The 22,915-nt window shown below is 37.1% G+C and overlaps 1 protein-coding gene across 2 annotated transcripts in view; it reads left to right on the forward strand.

Annotated features, from left to right (window-relative positions):
* Positions 1 to 22,915, forward strand: part of UIMC1 (ubiquitin interaction motif containing 1) — a 133,296-nt gene that overhangs the window by 91,172 nt on the left and 19,209 nt on the right. The gene's annotated exons all lie outside the window — the stretch shown is intronic.

Genomic DNA, 22,915 nt, shown 5'->3' on the forward strand with positions numbered 1-22,915 from the left:
TGACATTCTTTACTATGTTGGCTGGCATACTGTTTTGTTGCACATACCTCAGGACAAGGGGTTGGAAAAAATCTTTCATTTTTTTAATGTTTCAAACTTATTCTTTGTTTTAGGCAGGCCATTTTACTTTAGGCAGGCCAAAGATCAATGTGATCCCATGGACCTTGCATTTCACATTGTATACAAATACTGAAACTCCTATGAAACTTGAGGAAATAAGTTCTAGAGTTGCCTGTTTTTCATTCAAAATAAGTCTCTTGTCAGGGGGGTGTGTGTGTGTGTAAATTTTACCTAAAGACAGTTATAGCTGAAAAATATCCCTAGTTTCTATTCCTCTCCTATATGTCTCTGATGCATCACCCTGGAGCATTTGGTTATCTCTCAAAGAGTACACCAGAGGCCTTGGTTTGGATACAGCATGAGATATTGGCCAAGAAAATCTGCTTGTTCATCACAGCCCTTGAAATACCACCCTTGATCTTGCCTTTCTAAACTCTAAATACGATAGAATCTGCACAGCTCTCTGTGGTCTAAGGATAATAGAATCTGCATACCTCTCTGTGGTCTAACATGTTGAATGTAACCATCCGTTAGAAGATTAGAAATGTTGCAACAGTTTTCTCAGTTCTACTTGGTTCCCATCACTCAGAGATGTTTAATTTGAAATTGTATAATTGTGAGGTATGAGAAAGAAAGACACATGTTGTTTAACTTTTCTGATGTTATACACTTCTCATTAATTAAATAAGGAAGTACCTAAACTTATAATTTAAATAAATTTGTTGATTTTTCTAATTGTAAAGTAGTACCTGTTCATTTTTAGTACAAATAATAATAGTAGTGTACATTTATTGAGTACTTGAAATGAGTCAAGCACTATTTACATAAATGGGACCATGCCACATATAATTCTGTAGTTTGCTTTTTTAAAAATTTAGATCTTTCTATTACAGATACATTTTTTACATATTTGAGATCTGACTGTATGTAAAGTTTTGTTTTGTTTTTTTCTACTTATAGCATTAAAGTTTTCCCATGTCACTAAAAGTTAGGTGTAAAAATATTTTTAATATTATATTAAAATATTTAATATAATATTCTGTAATCCAAAGTGCCTTCATTTACTTGTCATATATTTAGAATGCTTCATGTTGCCATGTTATACTAACATGACACTGAGCTTTTAATGCCCAAAAATTGTTGCTATATTTTGGGGTTATTTTTTAAGGATATATTTTTAGTTTGGTTGGTAGTAAGAAAGAGATGGGCTCCACAGTCCAGTCAGTCTGAGACTGAGTCCTACCTCTGTCACTTACTACTCTGTGACCCTGTGGTAGTTTCTATTCATGCATCTGTCAACCAATAGAAATGACCTTATTTGGTTTTTATGAGGTTAAATGAGATATTTTAAGTAAAGTGTTCGATACAGTGCCTAGCACCTTGTAAGTGCTTAAGAACTTTGAGCTGCTGTTACTGTTCCCAGTAGTGGAATTACTAGGTCAGATATTTTGTCATGATTTTTAAGGATTTTTATGAATAACACTGTAGTCTTTTAAATACTCTGAAAGTTGAAGACTTAAATCTGGTCAACTCCTTTAATTGAAGAGCACTGTAGGATTAGGATTTTAGATGCAGTTTTACTTTGATATAACTCTTTAGTTTGATTTTTAGTAGCGAGTTTTAGTAACTGAAAGAATTCTAAGGCTGGACGTTTGGTGACCAGAGAAGGGAGAGACTGTTTTGTCTATCTCACTAAACATGCTTACCCAACTGGTATTAGTTACTGAATCAACACCCCATTCAGCACTGAGGTTCAGAAATAAACGAGTTTGAGAAACTGAATCCCCATTGAGCTCTACGAATAGATGACTTTCTTCCAGTCATAATTAAAAGGTAAAAAGTAGTATAGAGTAGAGTTTAGTGACATCTCCTAGACAGAACACTGATAAGTTTGTGCTTAAACAGGAAGCTTTGGTATTCATCTTTGTCAGATATCTTTCAGCTTTATGATACTTGGTTTTAAGCTTGTTCTTCCTTATGAGGTGTGGTGGGGCAACTCACAACATCAGATACTTGATTCAGGCTTGTTTATGAGTTTTCTCAAACCTAATGCAGACTTACACCACCAGAATCAGGTTATTCTCATTGAACTTGTTGAGAAGCTGATACCATCAGGTAGGCAAAGTAGACTGAGATTTGCATTGTTATCCGTTCAGGAAGTCTTTCAAATTCTCGAATCCACTGGGCCAGTGATCCTGTGTATTGCTGCTCAGTTGGATTTACATTCTGGGTCTTGAGGACTTTTTCAAACATTATAGATTTAAGTGTATTTTCCAATATAATTGGAAGCTCTTATACTGTTGACACTGTATGTCTTGTAGCTCTGATCCAAATGTCTCAGACCTCCATCCAAAGATGTCTGAGGTATCCCAAATGATAGTCATACTTTTTTTTAAGGAAATTTGTTTTAAAAATTAGTTCAGGGACTTCCTTGGTGATCCAGTGGTTAAAAGACTGTGGTTCCACAGCAGTGGGCACGGGCTCAATCCCTGGTCAGGGATCCTGCATGTCACATGGCACAGGCTCCCCGCTTCCCCAAAGGAAAAATCCAAAAGTATGATGAAGACATGTTAGAATACTGCAAACTTCTTTTCAACACCAGCTTGTTTACCTAGAACCAGAAATTTATTTTTTTTATACTATCTATTGCCTACCTACTTTAATTCATCCAAATACTTAATAGAAACACCTTTTTTTAAAATGATGCTCGATCTTGTGTGGGTTACTAAAGAAGTTTAAGACAAGGTTTCTGCCATTAAGGAGCTTATAGTGTCATTGGGGAAATAAGCATTAACCTAAGAAATTAATTATAGGATGGCACAGAGTGAATATTGTGTACCTTGACAGTAAGTGCACCAGGAAAAAGGAGAGCGCAGTGAACAGGGATGATATTGCCAGAGAATAGTGGGCTTAGCCTCAGCTGGATAGGTTTGGACAAACCCATAGGAAAGCAGGGGGCCCTTTATCCTTCAATGGGTTAGATAAGGTAGGAAGCAAGGGAAACAGCCACTAAATAACAGCTTCCTCTTAATCTTCCTAGTAATGTTAGCTTACCTAAATTACCCTTTCTGGTAACATTATTTAGGCCTTACAGGAAAATTTGGAGCAGGGAGTCCTCACAAAAAATGTCGCTCTCGCTGCTTATTCCTCTGCTTTCCTGGGGACTGAGCTTGCCGGCTCTAAGGTGGGATAGGGGAAGTACATTAGATGAATTATGTGAAACATGTACTAGTGTGGCATATAGTAGGTCTTCAGTGAATTTGCTGTCATTTGGTTTCTCTACCAGCTTGCCTGTCCTGTCTTCCTTGCCATGTACTGTAGTGTTTGTTCTGGTTCCTCTCAGCCTTATGACTGAAGAGAGGGCCGTCCTTAGCCTAATATTTTAATCTTTGGTGAAAGGAAGCCTCTCCTACAATGGAGGGGAAAGAGTTTTACACATTACCTCAGGATGAGAGACCATTAGCCAAATGCCTAAGGGGATGGAATAAGAGAAGACTTTCTTTCCAGAGCTAAGGATCCAGCTTTCCCCCTTCTTCCTGTTTTTCCCTGAATCTGATCCTAGACATGCTTGGTTTGGCTGTGTAAAAGAAATAGTAATTAGAGTCATTTACATTAAGTGTCTACCATTTATGCCTGTTACCGTGCAGCACAATAACAATTATGCATATCATTAAATATGTGTCTGATTAACTTTGCTGTAAGTTTTATTTGATTATAATACTACACTCTGGTTGAGTTGGCTCAGTCTGCTCAGTTTCTTGCTCAATGACATGGCTGTCTATTCACAACTGTGGACAAATTAGAGATTGTTCTTTAAAGGCATTGTTTAAACTGTGACAGAAGCAGGTTGCCTTTACATTTGCTTTCTGAAGAATGTCTTTGAGATAATTTTTTCCTTTTTGTAATTTTTATTTTTGGCTGTGCTGGGTCTTTGTTGCTGTGCAAGCTTTTCTCTAGCTACAGAGTGCGGGGGCTACTCTCTAGTTATGGTGGTGTGCAGGCTTTTCATTGCAGATGCTTTTCTTGTTGCAGAGCACGAGCTCTAGGGTATGCAGGGTTCAGTAGTTGTGGTACATGGGCTCAGTAGTTGTGGCTCCAAGGCTCTAGAGCACACGCTCAGTAGTTGTGGCATATGGGCTTAGTTTTACCCCACCATGTAGAATCTTCCTGAATCAGGGATTGAACCTGTGTCTCCTGTGTTGGCAGGCAGATTTTTTTTTTTTTTTTTTACCACTGAGCCATCATTGGCTCATTTTATTAAACATCTAGGAAGAAAAAAGTATTCATTTACTCATCCAATAAATACTTATTAAATGCCTACTATTAATACATGGAAGCTATAGTCAACAGAATATACAAAGTCCATGTTGTCAGAGATGTATTCTAGTAGTAGACTACTTTAATAAACAAACATATAATACATCTGAGAGAAAGAAAGTGAAAGAGTTAGTCATTCAGTCGTGTCTGACTCTGTGACCCCCTGGAGAGTAGCTCTCCAGTCTCCTCTATCCATGGAATTCTCTAGGCAAGAATACTGGAGTGGATTGCTGTTACCTTCTCCAGGGGATCTTCCCAACTCAGAGATTGAATTCAGGTCTCCTGCATTGCAGGCAGATTCTTTAACGTTTGAGCTACCCAGGAAGCCCCCTACAATATGTCATGTTGGTAAGTATTTTAGAGAAAGAAATCAAAAGAAGAGAGGAATAGAGAGTACTGAGGACAGGAGGTGGCAGTTTAAAATAGGTGGTGTGGAAGTTTCCATTGAGAAGGTGACATTTGAACAGAGGCCTGAGTGAGGGAATGAGGTGGGAGAGTTTTGAGTGGAGAGGAGAGAGTGTTACAGGCAGTGGGAACAGTAAGTTCAGAGACCCTGAGGTGTGAACAGCCTTGGTGTGTATGGGGAATGATAGAGAAGCCAGTGTGGCTGGAGTGGAGTGAGGGAGAGATTAACAAAACCAGAGAGATAATTGAGAAGGGCACAAGTGAACAGATTACGTAGCACTCGTAGGCCATTAGTGAGGAACTTGAGCTTCTAAATAAGGAAACATTGGAGGGATTTGAGCAGAAAAAATGAATTAATATTTGAACAAAGGATCACTCTGGATGCTGTGTGAATAGATTGTTGATTGACAAGGATAGAAGCTGTGAGAACAGCCAGTGTTTTATTTTTGGTAATATGATACAATGAGAGAAACATGGGCTTGGAACTAGGTAGATCTGAACTTAAATTGCAGCTGTAATACTGGTCAGCTGGGTAATATTTGACAAATTACCTTACTCTTTGAGGATCAGGTTCCTTATTTGTAAAATTAGTCTAGCATCATTAGTATTGTCATGAGAATCAGAAATACTTTTATAAAGTACCCAGCACTGTGTCTGGATTGTTTTAGATATTCAGTAAATGGTAGCTGCTGTTATTGTTCAATATTTCAGCTAGAGCTAAAAGAAGGATGAAAGACAGGGAAAGGCATTAGGGCCAAAGTGCTAAGAATAAGTTAGTGAGAAATAGATCCTAGCGGAGTTAGGAAAGCTGAAGGCATTAACTATATACTCTTTGGGCCTAGATACAGAGGTGTGAATACTGCTAGGAGTGGATTTTCTCTTCATGGATATTTCATGGAAACATAATGGTGCGTAAGCACATGGGTTGTTGTTTAGTCGCTCCGTCATGTCTGACTCTTTGCGACCCCATGGACTGCAGCACGCCAGGCTTCTCTGTCCTTCACCATCTCCCAGAGCTTGCTCAAACTCATGTCCATTGAGTTGGTGATGCCATCCAGCCATCTTGTCCTGGGTCATCCCCTTCTCCTGCTTCAACCTTTCCCAGCATCAGGGTCTTTTCTAGTGAATCAGCTCTTCGCATCAGGTGGCGAAAGTATTGGATCTTCAGCTTCAGCATCAGTCCTTCCAATTGAATATTCAGGATTGATTTCTTACTGGTTTGATCTCCTTGCAGTCCAGAGGACTCTCAAGAATCTTCTCCAACACCACAGTTCAAAAGCATTAATTCTTCAGTGCTCAGCTTTCTTTATAGTCCAGCTCTCATATCCATACATGAGTACTGGAAAAACCATAGCTTTGACTATACGGGTAGAGGTAAGAATCCTTAATGGAGATTTGCCTGAGAAATATCAGAGAAATACTGAGACCTAGAATAGGTTTGACGTGGGTGACTCATCAAAAATCAGAAAACCTGAACGTCTCTAGGTAAAACATTTCTTAAATTGAACAGAGTTGACTTTTTCAGTTTTATATGTGTGTATATGCCTACCTGAATGTAATTTGTACTCCCATTCATTCTTCTCACTTGTGTTAATGTGGCTTTTGTGGTATCTAGGAGGATTAAGTATATTACTGTTGACAACTAACTATAGAGGTGTTAATAATACATGTCAGTAGTTAGGTGTATTGTTAGGAAGTAGCTTAAGTTTAGTAGAAATAGCATGGATTATGGAAACACACTGACCTGTGGGGATATATACAAATCCAAACAAAGTGAGATTATAGTACTGTTGGGTAGATAAGACATACACATGAATAACTGTAATGCAAGATCAAAACTACTAAGGGGCATAAAGATAAATTCTGTGATGTTTCAGAAGAAATGTGATTAGAGATTTAGAAGAAAGGCATTAATGTAAAACAGCAGGCAAAAATCAAATCATATAAATAGGAAAACATGAAAGGTGTACAAAAGAGTACACAATTCAGTGTGGTTGTAGTATGGACATAATGAAAATAAATAGTAAGCAGTTGGAGAATGACAAATGTAACTTGAATTATATGAGTTAATAAAGGACAAGGTATTTTTTCAACCTGTAAAAAATTATTTACGTGTTTACTCCAGTGTAGTATATAGGACTCTTTCGGGTGCAAGTGTTGGAAATGCAATTCAAGTGAAAAGTGAAAGTGTTAGTCACTCGGTTATGTCTGACTCTTTGCAACCCCATGAACTATAGCCTGCCAGGCTCTCCTCTGTCCATGGAATTCTCCAGGCAAGAATGCTTGAGTGGGTAGCCATTCCCTTCTTCAGAGGATATTCCCAACCCAGGAATCAAACCCAAGTCTCCTTCATTGCAGACAAATTCATTAGCATATGAGCCACCAGGGAAGCCCTGGTAATCTTAAGCAAAAAAGAGAATTTAGTTTGCATAATAATTAGGAAGCCTGGGATAGGCTTCAGGCTGAGCCAAATCTGGGAGCTGAGATGATGTTTCTCTGTCTTTTGGCTCTGCTTTTCTCCATTCAACAGATAGACTTTGTTATTGTTAAGGGACAGGCAGAGTGTCTGCCAGCAGCCATAGAGTTTTAGCCTTTAATGGGAAAAAAGGAGTTCTTTCTCCTGAGACCATAAATCAATCTAAGAAAGACTCTGATGGTCTTTAAGTAACCACCCCTGGTTTAGTTACTATTATCAAGTGGATGGTTATGTATCATTTATTAATATGTCACAACAAATAACGGAAAACCCTGTTAGTATCTATCAGAAAATTTTATCAATTCTGATAACAGAAAACACCATATTAATTAATGTAATTAAGTGAGTTTAACATGTAAGGTTTCTTTTTCTCACATAACAAGATATCTGGAGTGAGGTAGTGGCTCAGTGACGTAATGAGGACCAAAGCTTTTCTGTTTCAGCTCTACAGTCCTTGACTTGTAGCTTCTTGACTTATGGTTTCAAGATGGCTGTTCTATCTCTAGACCTTAAAACTGTGTTCCAGGCAGGAAGAAAGGATAAAGGAGCATGATTGTAGGTTGTAATTACTGCAATCTATTAACTTATTCCTATAATAATCTCATGGAATTGAGTTTATTCCAAATTGTGGAAAAATTAGGTCAGTTATAGATTTAGTGTTTGTTCATGTCCTTTATGTGTGTGTTTATGTGTCTTTGAAGTCAATCATTGATTAATTTGCTGTTAATGAAGTTTTCTGTTAGGTGCTGGGAGTGTTCACAGGGTGATAAGGTGATAAGTGCTCACAGAGCTGATTGAACCTCAAATTTGTATTCAGGAAATTCACAGTCCAGTGAGGCAGACCGACTTGGACATGACTAAATATGATACAAATTAGTTGAAATGCTAAAATAGAGGCACTAATATCAGGTGTGGGTTTTTAACCGCCCCCCCCCCCCCTTTATTGAAAATGTGCATCTAAAATAGCAACAAGCTTTGTTAGGTGTAAATTGTCTGAATTTCTGATTTTTTCTTTAAACCACACTACAAAAAGTAAAATTACTGGATTATATATATAAAGTTTTAAGACTGTTTTCAGAAGATTCTACTCGTTTAAATTCTCATTGGCAGCACATGACAGTTTTCCTTTCACCACACCATTACAGATACTGAGGAATGTTACTTTTTCTTTTTTGTTTTTAAAGCATGATATATTCATTAGATAATCAGTGATATTTCATTAAATTTTATATTTCTTTGATTAGTACAGTTGAATTTGTTTCTTTTTTAAAAAAGCCAACTTGTATTTCTTCTTTGAAAAATTGTTATCTGAACTTTCCCAAGTATCTATTGGGTTCTTAATATTTTTCTAATCAATTTATGTAAGTTCTTTAGAAATGGTATTTGTTTTTTGCTTCAAAGGTGCTTTCCAGGTTTTTCCCACCCATCAGTTCTTACCAAGTTTACAAATTTGTGCAGCTTGGCACAGCACCCCCTTCTTGTGTTTAAACAGTCAGAGCTTTTATTTCTTAAAGCAGAGGCAGGGCTGATCCTGTAGAAAGATGCCTAATCACTGGCACTGGTATGGAGAAAAGAGTATTGGAATCCATGTAATTAGGGAGAGGGTTACAAGGAGAAATTGTAAAAAATTCATTGCTGCTAATAGTGGGAGAAGGAAGCTGAGAGGTAGGAAAGAGATGGTGGTCTAGTACAGAGGTCAGTACGAGCTGGAAGTAATACATCTAAAGTAGATTTGTCTTTGATAGACTTGACTCCAGACTGTTCAGTGTTTCTGTAGAGGCCATTGTCTTATTTGAATGCCTACTAACAGAAATACATCATAACTTTTAGCCATTGGATGAACCCTTAGATCAAATACTTCCATTCCAGACTTGTGATGTTCCGTTGCTTGTAACTCTCTTTTGCATGCAACTCTCTCCTCTTGTATGAATAATGTAACAAAACTGTGTGGTCCTGTCCCATTCCTCCATGCTTGTCATCTGAATTGTCTTCAATTCAGGTAATTTTCATTCCCCCTTTCTATAGAACATTTCCTTGTATCAGCTCTGCTATGATGTGTAACAGTAAAGTTACTGTATGGTGTGGCATGTGAGATGGCAGTGTGACTGCAATCCATGTCTGCTTTAGTCCTCAGTGTCTTCACTCTTCCCATTTTGTTCCTCTAAACCTTGACTTTGTCTTTGTTTTAGTTATCCCTACTCATTGTGACTTGCTGCTAAAGAGCCAGACATCAGGATTTCTTTTAGCTTGTCTTTTTCTTCTAGATGTGCTTATTCCTTCCTTGAAAAAATAAAATAGTTCTTATTAACACCTAAATAATACCCAGAGCATTATGTGTTGAAGGAATATTAACAGCTAAAAACTACTAAAGAGAAGTTCTCTCACTTCATGATTTAGTCACACATTTTAATTCAGGCATCTAGAGCATTTTAAGAAAGAAGAAAGTTCAAGAAATTAATATTAGGTGTTATCTTCTTTATAATTTTCATAGAACCACAGTCAGGACTGTAAGTAGCTTCAGTTCAGTTCAGTTCATTTCAGTCGCTCAGCCGTGCCCGACTCTTTGTGATCCCATGAATTGCAGCACACCAGGCCTCCCTGTCCATCACCAACTCCCGGAGTTCACTCAGACTCATATCCATCGAGTCGGTGATGCCATCCAGCCATCTCATCCTCTGTCATCCCCTTCTCCTCCTGCCCCCAATTCCTCCCAGCATCAGAGTCTTTTCCAATGAGTCAACTCTTCGCATGAGGTGGCCAAAATATTGGAGTTTCAGCTTTAGCATCAGTCCTTCCAATGAACACCCAGGACTGATCTCCTTTAGAATGGATTGGTTGGATCTCCTTGCAGTCCAAGGGACTCTTAGAGGTTAAGTATTTTTGTTATTTCTATTTTATCCATGAGGAATCTGGTATTAGAGAAGTTTAGTTCTTGTCCAGCATCAGATAGTTAAACAACAGAGTCTAAGTCCAAACCCAAGTCTACCTGACTCGAGAGCTATCATTTTTATTCACTGCACTTCTGTTTTCTCTCTGCCTTTCTGTGTGTCGAGATGGGAACACACAGTCCGAGAAAGTATTGAGGAGCGGATATAAGCCTCAGTTTTAGGAAGGCAGAGTGCAATCCTTCACCCTTGAATGCAAGCGTGAAATCTGATCTCATCAGAATTGACCTTGTCAGCTTTTCAGTTACCCAGAAGAAACTGCTTGATGGATTCAGACTATTTTCTGGTGAACAGAGTTGGTATGACATAAGTCATCTCTGAAAACACGTGTGCAAAGTCAAAGGAACAGATGAACTATCAAAATTACTTCTGGTGGTGGCTATGGAGATTGACCATTCATAGACTTGTTACTAAGGAGTTTTCTAATGGCCTAATATAAAAGGAGCACTTGATAGCAAGATAGATGTGTTTTCCCATTAAGTAAAAGGGTTTAATTTGTCAAGTCTTTATAAATCATACCCGGTACAGCTACCATTTATGAACATCTGCTATATACCAGAAACTGCCCTTTTTGTATATTCTGTTTTAATTCTCACAACAATCTTTTGTAGTAGGAAATGAAGGTTTGATGGGAAAATAATTTCCCCGAGGTCACATCCATGATAAGTGGCAAGAACTCAGATATGCAACCAGCTTTAATTCAAAGCTTGTACTCCAGAGAATCATCCAGAAATATTCAGATTTTTCAAAGAATTTCAGATTACTGAATACAGTATGATAGTCAATATTTTAAGAATTTATAGTAAAACTATGGTTTTATAGAATAACAAAGTAATAATAACAATTTTGAGACTAAAGTCTTCTTGCTAGGAGTGGGTAGACAGACGATGGAATCAGGAAGAAGCACGGTTAGCTAATCAGTGTGGATAATAGTATAGTTCTTAAGTTGGGTTATTAATTTGCATATATATTCTTTTGTATATGTTATAAAAACATTTTAAAGAGCTTGTATGTTTTTATTGTGCTCCATTGTCATCCATTTCACTTTTGTAGGAACCTTGATAAAGCCAGCCACTAGTAAAATTCAGAGAAATTTATTTCACAGGGAGTTTTTTCTTCATATGAAGCTCATTGAGTATTATCTTAATTTAGGCTCTGAGTTAGATTTATAATCTAATTATAATTAATATAAATACATATATAAATGTATAATTTAAATTATAATTTAGCCACTAGATTAGATTGTCATTAATAGTTTTTAACCACTTCTTTGGGTTTTTCCAGGTTCTTTCATCGGTGCCACATGTCTTTCATACCAGTTTCTTGAAAAGACAATGGCCAGTTTAACTTTGATTATTGTCTTGCAAAAGGACTTTGTGTGTGCATGTTTATATTAATTACAAGAACATTTCAGACGAAAAAATGGAAGGAATATTAGTGCCTTGAAACCCCCACGTGCTGCCCAGTCATCAGCTTATGGTCACTGTTTCATCTGACAGACTTTTCTTAAGGAGACAGGTAGTAAATATTTTAGACTTCACACGCCTTATGGTCTCTGTCACAGCTTCTTAGCTCTGCCGTTATAGTATGAACGCTACCATAGACAATATGTAAGTGAATGGGCTTCCCAGCTAGCACTAGTGGTAAAGAACCAACCTGCCAGCTCAGGAGACATAAAGATGTGGGTTTGATCCCTGGGTTGGGAAGATCCCCTGGAGGCAGGCATGGCAATCCACTCCAGTATTCTTGCCTGGAAAAATCCCTTGGACAGAGGAGCCTGATGGGATATGGTCCATAGGGTCGCACAGAGTTGGTTGGACATGACTGAAGCAACTTAGCATGCACTCACAAGATGGCTTTACACCCATGGTGGATTCATGTCAATGTATGGCAAAACCAATACAGTATTATAAAGTAAAATAAAGTAAAAATAAAAATAAAAAAAAAAGTTTATTTATAAAAATAGGTAATCAGACCATAATTGGAATGTCCCTGTTCTTCTACATTGGCTTTTCACAGTGTGTTTTGTAGATCACTAGAGTTCTGGGGATTTGGGGTAAGAGTGGGTAGGCCAGCGCTAATACTGTTGTTATAGTCCACCTTCATGCAGAGCTCTACTTTTATATATTTTATTTATAAGGTCTGGAATGAGGTTTTGATTGAAAACAGGATTCTCTTGTTTAGAAAAAAATGTTGAAACTCATGGGTGTATAACAAATTCCTGGTCTTTATAATAATAGCACCTGCTATTATTACTGCTTTGTGCTAGGCACTGTGAACTTGCGTGCTTATGCTTATCTCACCTGATCTTTGTAGCAGCCTTGCAAATTACATTATATCACCCCCACGGAGAAGTAAGTAACTGTCAAAATTCACTGAGCTAGTAAGTTGGATTGTTTGACTTTTTATTATCCAGATGGGATTTTCTATACGTCCTAAATTCCAGTCATTTGTAAATAGTATGTTGTACAGATATTTTCTTCTAGTCTGACTTGCCTATTCATTTTCTTATAGGTGTCTTGATGAGTGGAACTTTTAAGATAGAGGCTAATTTATCAATTTTTTTCTTTCATGGTTATTTTGTTTAGGCTTATATGGTTGTGTATGGTTGCAGTAAGGGTTGAGGTTTATTTATTACATATGCATATCTAGTTATTCCAGACCTTTTTGTTGAAAAGACTTCCCTTTCTCATTGGGTTACCTTCATGCTTTTGTAGAAGATCAAATGACTAAGTAAGTAAGGCTTGTGTTTGGGTTCTGTTATATTTGTAGTACCCCAGATATCTTGATTATAATAGTTTCATAGAAAGTCTTGATGTCAGCTAGCAAAAGTTTGCTTTGTTCTTTTTAAAGACTACTGTGGACATTCTGGGCTTTTGCATTTGCATAGAGATTTAAAAGCCAATCATACGTTACTTTAGTTCAGTTCAATTCAATTGCTCAGGTTTGTTCGACTCTTTGTGACCCCATGGACTGCAGTACGCCAGGCCTCCTTGTCCGTCGCCAACTCCCAGAGTTTACTCAGACTCATGTCTGTTGAGTCGGTGATGCCATCCAACCATCTCATCCTCTTTCATCCCCTTCTCCTCCTGCCTTCAATCTTTCCCAGCATCAGGGTCTTTTCAAATGAGTCAGCTCTTTGCATCAGGTGGGCAAAATATTGGAGTTTCAGCTTCAGCATCAGTCCTTCCAGTGAACATTCAGGGCTGATTTCCTTTAGGATGGACTGGTTTGATCTCCTTGTGGTCCAAGAGACTCTCAAGAGTCTTCTCCAACACCACAGTTCAAAATCATCAATTCTTTGGCGCTCAGCTTTCCTTATAGTCCAGCTCTCACATCCGAACATGACTACTGGAAAAACACTTGACTAGACAGACCGTTGTTGGCAAAGTAATGTCTTTGCTTTTTAATATGCTGTCTAGGTTGGTCATAACTTTCCTTACAAGGAGTAAGCATCTTTTAATTTCATGGCTCCAATCACCATCCGCAGTGATTTTGGAGCTCCCCAAAATAAAGTCTGACACTGTTTCCACTGTTTCCACATCTATTTGCCATGAAGTCATGGGACCGAATGCCATGATCTTCATTTTCTGAATGTTGAGCTTTAAGCCAACTTTTTCACTCTCCTCTTTCACTTTCATCAAGAGGCTTTTTAGTTCCTCTTCACTTTCTCCTATAAGGGTGGTGTCATGTGTATATCTGAGGTTATTGAGATTTCTCCCAGCAATCTTGATTCCAGCTTGTGCTTCCTCCAGCCCAGCGTTACTCATGATGTACTCTGCATAGAAGTTAAATAAGCAGGGTGACAATATACAGCCTTGACATAGTCCTTTTCCTATTTGGAACCAGTCTGTTCCATATCCAATTCTAACTGTTGCTTCCTGACCTGCATATAGGTTTCTCAAGAGGCAGGTCAGGTGGTCTGGTATTCCCATCTCTTTCAGAATTTTCCACAGTTTATTGTGATCCACACAGTAAAAGGCTTTGGCATAGTCAATAAAGCAGAAATAGATGTTTTTCTGGAATTCTCTTGCTTTTTCTGTGATCCAGCAGATGTTGGCAATTTGATCTCTGGTTCCTCTGCCTTTTCTAAAACCAGCTTGACCATCTGGAAGTTCATGGTTCACGTACTGTTGAAGCTTGGCTTGGAGAATTTTGAGCATTACTTTGCTAGTATGTGAGATGAGTGCAATTGTGTGGTAGTTTGAGCATTCTTTGGCATTGCCTTTCTTAGGGATTGGAATGAAAACTGACCTTTTCCAGTCCTGTGGCCACTGCTAAGTGGCCACTAAGTTACTTAGTTTCCAGCTTTGCTTCTAGTGATGTTCTGTTTCTTGAAGTGTATTTTATCTGATAGAACAACTAGACAATTCTAGCTATTTCAGCTCTTTTATGCCTGCTGCTTGCCTGGTGTATGTTTTTTGGATGTTTACTTTTAACATGAAAGTGAAAGTCGCTGCTCAGTCGTGTCCAACTCTTGGTTACCCCGTGAACTGTATATTTATAGTCCATGGAATTCTCCAGGCCAGAATACTGGAGTGGGTAGCCATTCCCTTCTCCAGGGGATCTTCCCAACCCAGGGATCAAACCCAGATCTCCCACATTGCAGTGGATTCTTTACCGGTTGAGCCACCAGGAAAGCTCACTTTTAACATAAATATATATATGTATTTAAAGTATGTGTCTTGTAGACACCATACCATTGAGTCATGCTTTTTACCCATTCTGACACTGTTTAATTTTTAATTGGAAAATTTAGTTAATCATTTAATTATTGATGTGATTGGATTTAGGTCTACTATTTTGTTTTTTTAATTTTTGTCTCTTTTTTTTTCTTATTTTCTACCTTCTTTTCATTATTGGACTATATTATAGAATTACTTTTTTTCACTTTTATTTTTTAAAGCTGTAACTATTTTTAGTGGCTACTCTTGGGGGAAGGTAGTCTTCCACAGTCTGCTTAGCGTTAATACCACTTTATGAAGAGTATAGAAATCTTATAACTATAAAAGTCCATTTACTATCTTATGCTTTCTTTTATGCTGTAGTTGTCATATATCTACATATATTATAAATCCTGTAAAACAGTGTTACAGTTTTTTGCTGTGGATTGTAAAGAAATTAAGAGGAAAATGATCTTTTCTAGATATTTACCATTTTTTATATTCTTCAGTTCTTGATGATCCCCTTCAGTCTGAAGAATTGCCTTTAGTATTTCTTACAGTGTGGGCCTGCTGGCAACAAACTTCCATAATGATTCTTTAATAATTTTTTTATCTGGAAAATGTCTTGATTTTACCATCAGTCTTTTTTATTGTTTATATATTTTAAAATTGTGTCTGATTTTTAACTCTTTTACTTATTTTTTAATCTTTGCCTTAACCATTGCATTGTTAAGATAAATGAATTAATAAGGAAGTGCTATTTTATTAATATAACCAGTATGAAATTTAAAATGTGACTTTTTTCCAAAAGTTAATGCTGAGCTTGGTTTTCAAAGAGAACCAATCAGATCAGAATTCATCTTTTAACTCCATATCTAGCTCTTCTTTCTGATTTTTTAGTTCTATTAATATTATATTGGTTTTTTCAGTCATTGGAGTTCAACTTCTTAGGATCAGTATCTTTTGAATTATCAAATGTTGCCATTTTTATTTCAAGTACTATATCCATTTAGGATTCATCTGCATTTCTGAAATCCTGTTCATAGGGCACTGTTCTGTTCAAATATCATCAGTTGAATTCTATATGATTTAACTCCAAAACACTCAATCCAACAAATATGTTTGAGGGCCTTGTCATTATTTTTGAAGGATGTCTTCACTGAATATAGAATTTGGGATTGATAGGTTTTTCCCTTTTAGCAACTTAAAGATTTTGTTCCACTATCTTCTGGCTTCTATAGCTTCTGATAAGAAGTCATTCAAATGGTTGTACCCCTCTAAATTGAAAACAAGTCACATTTTCCTGATTCTCCTTGTATGTGAAATAATTAGGGATTGTATCCTGGAACTTGTGAATTTACATTGTGGGTGTTCTAGCATGTGTTTTATATATCAGAAAAGTATTGTATTTTGTTTCATCAGACAGTTCACTGGACTAGAATCAACTACACACTCTTGTTTGGAGAAGCAGTTCAAATCTCAGTTTGGTTATTTATCCTTAACTGCAGTCTGTTTAGTGTATGAATGGTTCTGGAGTCAGCCAGAGACCTGGGCAGAGTTTCTTCACAGAATATGGAATTTCTCCTCTCTGGCTTTTCCTTCGAGAATATTACTCACTTTGGATTTGTCTCATGTTTTCTTATGATTAAATTTATGTTAAAATCTTCTTGGCAGGAATAATAACAAAGAGAATGTTATATTCCTCTAAGTGCATCGTGTCTTTTTCAGCTTGGACTGCTCCAACAAAGTACAATAGATTGAGTGATTTATAAACAACCGGTTGTTGGATGGCAACAACAATGGATGGATGGCATCACTGACTCAATGGACATGATTTTGGGCCGGCTCCGGGAGTTGGTGATGGACAGGGAATCCTGGTGTGCTGCAATTCATGGGGTTGCAAAGAGTCGGACACGACTGAACGACTGAACTGAACTGACAGAAACAACCAAAATTCTCACAGTTCTGGAGGCTGGAAGTCTGTGATCATTGTGCCAGAATGCTTAGGTTCTGGTGAGAGCCCTCTTATGGGTTGCAGACATCTGCATCTTGCTATGTCCTCAGGTGGCAGAAGGAGAGAGCTCTGGTCTCTTCAGTCCCTTATAGTAGCACTAATCCTATTCACACAGGCTCACCCTCTCAACCTAATCACTACCCGAAGGTCCCATATTCTAATACCATCACATTGGGCATTAGGATTTCAATATATGAGTACTGGGGGAACACAAATATTCAGTCCATAACATATTACATCAGGGAGCAAATGATACCAGTTTTGTTATTGGGGTGGTTAAGTTTGATCCTCTCTCTAAGGTAATGTCTGCCAGATCTCCTTCCGCAAAGCTACCTTTCTATTTTGTAATCAGTATGTCAGCTGTGGGATAATATACTCTGAGGCTGTATAAATAGCCTAGTCCCAAACAGACATTCACCCATGGTTTTAGCATCCAGTGGTGAATTTTGCTTAAATTAATTGTTACTGTAATAGTAAATGGTGATTTTTTTTTTTTGTATTCCTTCCATTCTTCTGTAAGAGAAACTTTCCCCTTTCCCATTGAAAGTGAAAGTATTAGTCGCTGAGTTGTGTCTGACTCTGACTCTTTGGACTGTAACTTGCCAGGTTCCTCTGTCCATGGAAGAATGGACAAGGCAAGAATTCTGAAGTGGGTTGCCATCCTGTTCTCCAGAGGATCTTCCTGACCTAGGAATCAAACCCAGGCCTCTTGCATTGCAGGCAGATTCTTTACCAACTGAGCCAGCAGGGAAGCCCCATTAATTTTAAAAAAATATGATATAAATTCATTTTTAAAAATTTAATGTGTCATAATTAATTCTTTCTAGTAGCTTTTCAAATTGTTCCAGATTTGACCAGTGAAAGTCCTTTCAGGTTCCTTGTATAACCTTTTGTCATGTGCCCATCAGTTTTACTTTCTACTAAAAGAAGTTATGATGTTGCTTTGACTTTTCCTATGTCAGCAGTGGAATTTGCCATTTATCCAGGAGTTCTACTCTTAGTCATTATGCTATTTTGCCTCCTAACAATTTTTTTTAAGCAGTACATCTTCATTATAGAAGATTTAAATGGAAAAAAAATTTTTGATTGAAGTGATGTTGGTTTATAACACTGGAAAATTTTACTCAGAAAAATCTCATCCATGATTTGGCCCAGTCCAAGATGACAGAGGATGAGATGGTTGGATGGCATCACCGACTCGATGGACATGAGTCTGAGCAAGCTCTGGGAGCTGATGATGGACAGGGTAGCCTGGTGTGCTGCAGTCTATGGGGTTGCAAAGAGTTGGACATGACTGAGCAACTGAACTGAATTGACTGAAGCCATTGTTAAGTTTGATGTGTATCTTTTCCTTTTTTTGTTTTTATTTACAGGCATACTTTGTCTTATTGCACTGTTGTTTAGTGTGTGTGTTTACAAATTAAATATTTGTGGTAGTCCTTTGTCAAGCAAGACTGTCAGCACCATTTCTTCAACAGCTTTTTGCTCACTTATGTCTCTGTGTCACATATTGGTAGTTCTTACAGTATTTCAAATTTTTTTGTTCTTCTGTTTGTTATGGTGATCTGTGATCAGTGATATTTAATGTTGCTACTGTAACTCACTGAAGGCTCAGAAGATGGTTAGCACTTATCAGCAATAAAGTTTTTTTTTTTTAATAGTATAGTTGCTTTACACTACTGTGTCAGTTTCTGTTGTACAGTGAAGTGAATCAGCCATATGTATACATATATACCTGGCAATAAAGTATTTTTAATTAAGGTATGTACATTTTTTTTTTAAGACATGATGCTATTATATGCTTAAAATGCTACAGTATAAGAACCTACTGTATAGCACAGGGAACTCTACTCAGTACTCTGTAATGGCCTATATGGGAAAAGAATCTAAAAAAAGAATGGAGATGCATATATATATCTGATTCACTTTGCTCAACACCTGAAACTAACACAACATTGTAAATCAACTATATTCCAATAAAAGTTAAAAAACGAAGGTGCTTCGTTGGTGTCTCAGTGGTAAAGAATTCACCTGCCAGTGCAGGAGACATGGGTTCGATCCCTGATCGAACTCTGTAACTAGAGAAAAGCCTGCACCAAGACCCAGCACAGCCAAAAATAAAATTATTTTTAAAAATTAAAAAAGATTATAGTATAGTATAGATATAATTTTCATATGCATCGAACTCTGTAACTAGAGAAAAGCCTGCACCAAGACCCAGCGCAGCCAAAAATAAAATTATTTTTAAAAATTAAAAAAGATTATAGTATAGTATAGATATAATTTTCATATGCATTGGGAAACCAGAAAATAATGTGCAACTTGCTTTATTGCAGTATTTGCTGCTCTGCACTTGTCTGGAACTGAACCCGCAATATCTCCAATGTATGCCGGTAATTAGGTTTGAACAGCAGGTTTATTTTGAGACCATTAAAAAATTTTTATTGTTTAGCAGTATAATGAATTCCTATGAACCCATTTTCTAGCTTCAACAGTTATCAACATATGACCAGTCTTTTTTTATATATAACATTCCTTCCATCCACCTCCCACTAGATTTTTTGAAGCAATTTTCAGACAGATTATCTATAAATATTGTAATACTAAAAGACAAAGACTATTTTAAAAAAAAACACAGCCACAGTACCATTTTCATACCAGTCAACATCTCCCTTTCCTCAGTCTTATCATAATTTTTTTTAATGGTTTGTTCAAATCAGGGTCCAGACAAGGTTCATGTATTACATTTGGTTGATGTCTTGCAAGTTTCTTTCTGTCCTTTTTATTATTATTAATTCATTTGGCTGTGCTAGGTCTTAGTTATGGCATGTGGGATCTTTAGCTGCACCATGTGGGATTCCTGACCAGGGATCAACCTGGGCCTTGCATTGGGAGCACCGAGTCCTAGCTGCTGAACCACTGGAGAAGTCCCAGTGTCTTTCAGTTTTCTTCTAGTCTCTGTATCCTCTTCTCTTTGTTTTCTTTATAGTTTGTTAAAGAGATTGGCTTTTTGTCTTTCAGAATTTCCCTCCTAAATTTTGCTGATTGTGTGCTTATTGTCATCTTTAACATGGTCTTCTGTTCTGAACTATATTTTCTGGAAGCTTCTATTTTGATTTGAGGCTTGATCAGATTCCATTCAGATTTAAAAAAATTTTTTGTTGTTGTTGGCCTCACTCTTCATTGCTGCGTGCAGACTTTCTCTAGTTGGCTGTGAGCAGGACCTTCATTCTTTTGCAGTGTTAGTGGCTTCTCTTGTTGCGAAGCACAGGCTCTAAGCACATGGGCTACAGTAGTTGCAGCACATTGCGTCATGTGGGATCTTTCATTGCAATTCTGAGACTCTGTAGTTGTGGTGCTTAGGCCCAGTAGTTGGGCCTGGGGCTTACTTGCTCCAAGACACGTCAAATCTTAGTTCCTCGACCAGGGATCCAACAGGTGTCCCCTGCATTGCAAGGTGGATTCTTAACCACTGGACCACCAGGAAAGTCCCTAGATTTTTTTTTTTTAACAAGAGTATTTCATAGGTGGTGTATTATATCATTGTATCATTATAACAGATACATACTGTCTGGTTATCTTTCTTTTATAATATTAAGATTGATTCGTGGGATCAGCCTAATCCATCCATTTGAAAGTGTATTCAACTAAGAGTCATTGATGATCATTGCCCAGATCCATTATTTCATTAAGGGTATCTCTCAATATTTAAATAATTTTTTAAATTATAAAAGGAATATATGCTCATTAAAAAAAATTGGCAACACAGAAGGATAATCATCCGAAACTAATCATCCCCTAATCTCCTTGCTGCAATTACAGTTAATATTTTGGCTTATTTCCTTTCAGTCTTTATTTTAAATTTTCTGCATAGTATTTCATTCTGTATTTGAACACTGAGTTGTTTAAATTTTTCATTGTTATAAAAATGCTTTGTTAGAATATCTTTGTCTTATGATTTTGTCTAAATTCAAGTGATTTCCTCAGAGTAGATTCCCACATTTTAATTCATAGATCAGAACATGTGAGTTATGTTTAAATTCCTTATGAAAGTTAAAGTGTTAGTGGCTCAGTCATGTCTGATTCTTTGCGACCCTATGGACTGGAGTACACCAGGCTCCTCTGTCCATGGAATTCTCCAGGCATGAATACTGGAGTGGGTAGCCATTCTTTTCTCCAGGGTATCTTCCTGACCCAGGGATTGAACCTAGGTCTCCTGTATTGCAGGCAGAATCTTTACATACTGTCAAATTGCTTAAATAAAAATGCCAACTATTAAAAAAAAAGATTGTCCTATAAATATACACATATACTAGTAGGGACAACACAAGTGATTGCTTTCCTAAGACCTCAAAATTATTTAATACCTCATAGATTGAAGAATTTTATTCATAAAAATATAATGGTGTAGACCCTTTATTTCCATATCCTAAGTAGGAATTGTGTGGTTTAAGACACAGAATTAATTCTGTTCTGAGATTTAATTCTTTCCTTTAAGTCTCAGGGTGGTGGGGGCGCTGCCAAGCATATTTTTATATGAGTATTTTTGTCTTATATGGAAAAATGTTGAAGAAACCATGCAGGGGTCAACTACAGCAGCGCTGAAGATTAAGGTCATTTGCTCAACATACTTTTTTGAGAAAGGCAAGCTTATCTCTTAAACTTAAATGAAAATTGCTACAACTTGCGTAGGGACAGAATGCCTGTGTGCCTTCTCCACAACAAAGAGGGCAGTTTGGTATTGTGGTGCTGGCTTTGGACTCTTAACAGACTTGCAATCATATCCAGGTATTTGCCAAATTAAAGCCTCTGAGCCTTTATTTGTTCATTTGTTCCTTATACCCAGTGATGCCTGCCTTTTTTTATTTTTTAGTGTTGCTTTATTTAGGAAGTATCAACATAGTCATTAGGATTTTTTAGTTAGGAACTATCACTAGTAGAATAAGATTATTAAGCCTAGTACCTGAGAGAACATGAATTTGCTTATTGAATGGAATGAGGCAGATAGGGTCTTTTTATTTCAAGAGTATTTCACATCAAACTCTAGAGACATTTTCATCTAAGTTACAGAAATATTCTATTGTTTTTAAAGCCAAGAAAAGATTCCACTGAACTTGAGAATAAGAAACTAATTGATTCATTAAATATACATTTATATCTTATGTCAATTTTATGCCAAGAATATGGAATACTGAAGTGATTGAGAGTTGACTGGGGGAAATAAATAGGTAAAGCAATAATTAGAATGTTGTGTGGAAAATGCTGTGATACATGCACATGGAGTTCTGTTCAAGTGTGGAGATTGTGGCATTCTTCGGTTAGGAAAGGGCTTCCTGGGTACTGCCAACTGGCAATCCTGGGCCTAAATTATTCTTGGAATAGTATTTCTGAAAGACAGACTAGAGGAATTGAGAATAGAGATAAGAAGACAAGTAATGAAGCAGTGTCATGGGAACAGACAGATTTGAGAATCTCTTGGTGAGAGAATCAGTCAAACTTTGTGACTGAGGGCCAGGATGAATGAAGGCAGCTTTGACTTAGGTTTTTGGCTAAGCCTACTTAGCCAATTCAATGGAAGAAAAAGTCTTTTCAAGAAATGGTGCTGCCATACACAAAATAAATTAAGCTCAAGTGAATGTAAGCTCAAATGAATTAGAGACCTAAATGTGAAACTGGACACTATAAAAGTCCTAGAGGAAAACATAGGCAAAACACTATCTGACATACATCACAGCAGTATCTTGTTTGATCCAGCTCCCAGAATAATGGAAATAAAAATAAACAAATGGGATCTCCTTAAACTCAAAAGCTTTTGTGCAGCAGAGGAAATGATAAAACAAAAAGCCAACTCACAGACTGAGAGAAAATATTTGCAAATGATGTGACTGACAAGGGGTTAGTCTCAAGTCTACACACAATTCATGAAGCTGAACATCATCAAAACAAACAACCCAATCAAAAAATAGGCAGAAGACCTAAATAGACATTTTTCCAAAGAAGACCAGGCTGGCCAAGAGACATATGAAAAGATATT

This window comes from Capra hircus, chromosome 7 (genome assembly GCF_001704415.2).
Source record: "Capra hircus breed San Clemente chromosome 7, ASM170441v1, whole genome shotgun sequence".
NCBI lineage: Eukaryota > Metazoa > Chordata > Mammalia > Artiodactyla > Bovidae > Capra > Capra hircus.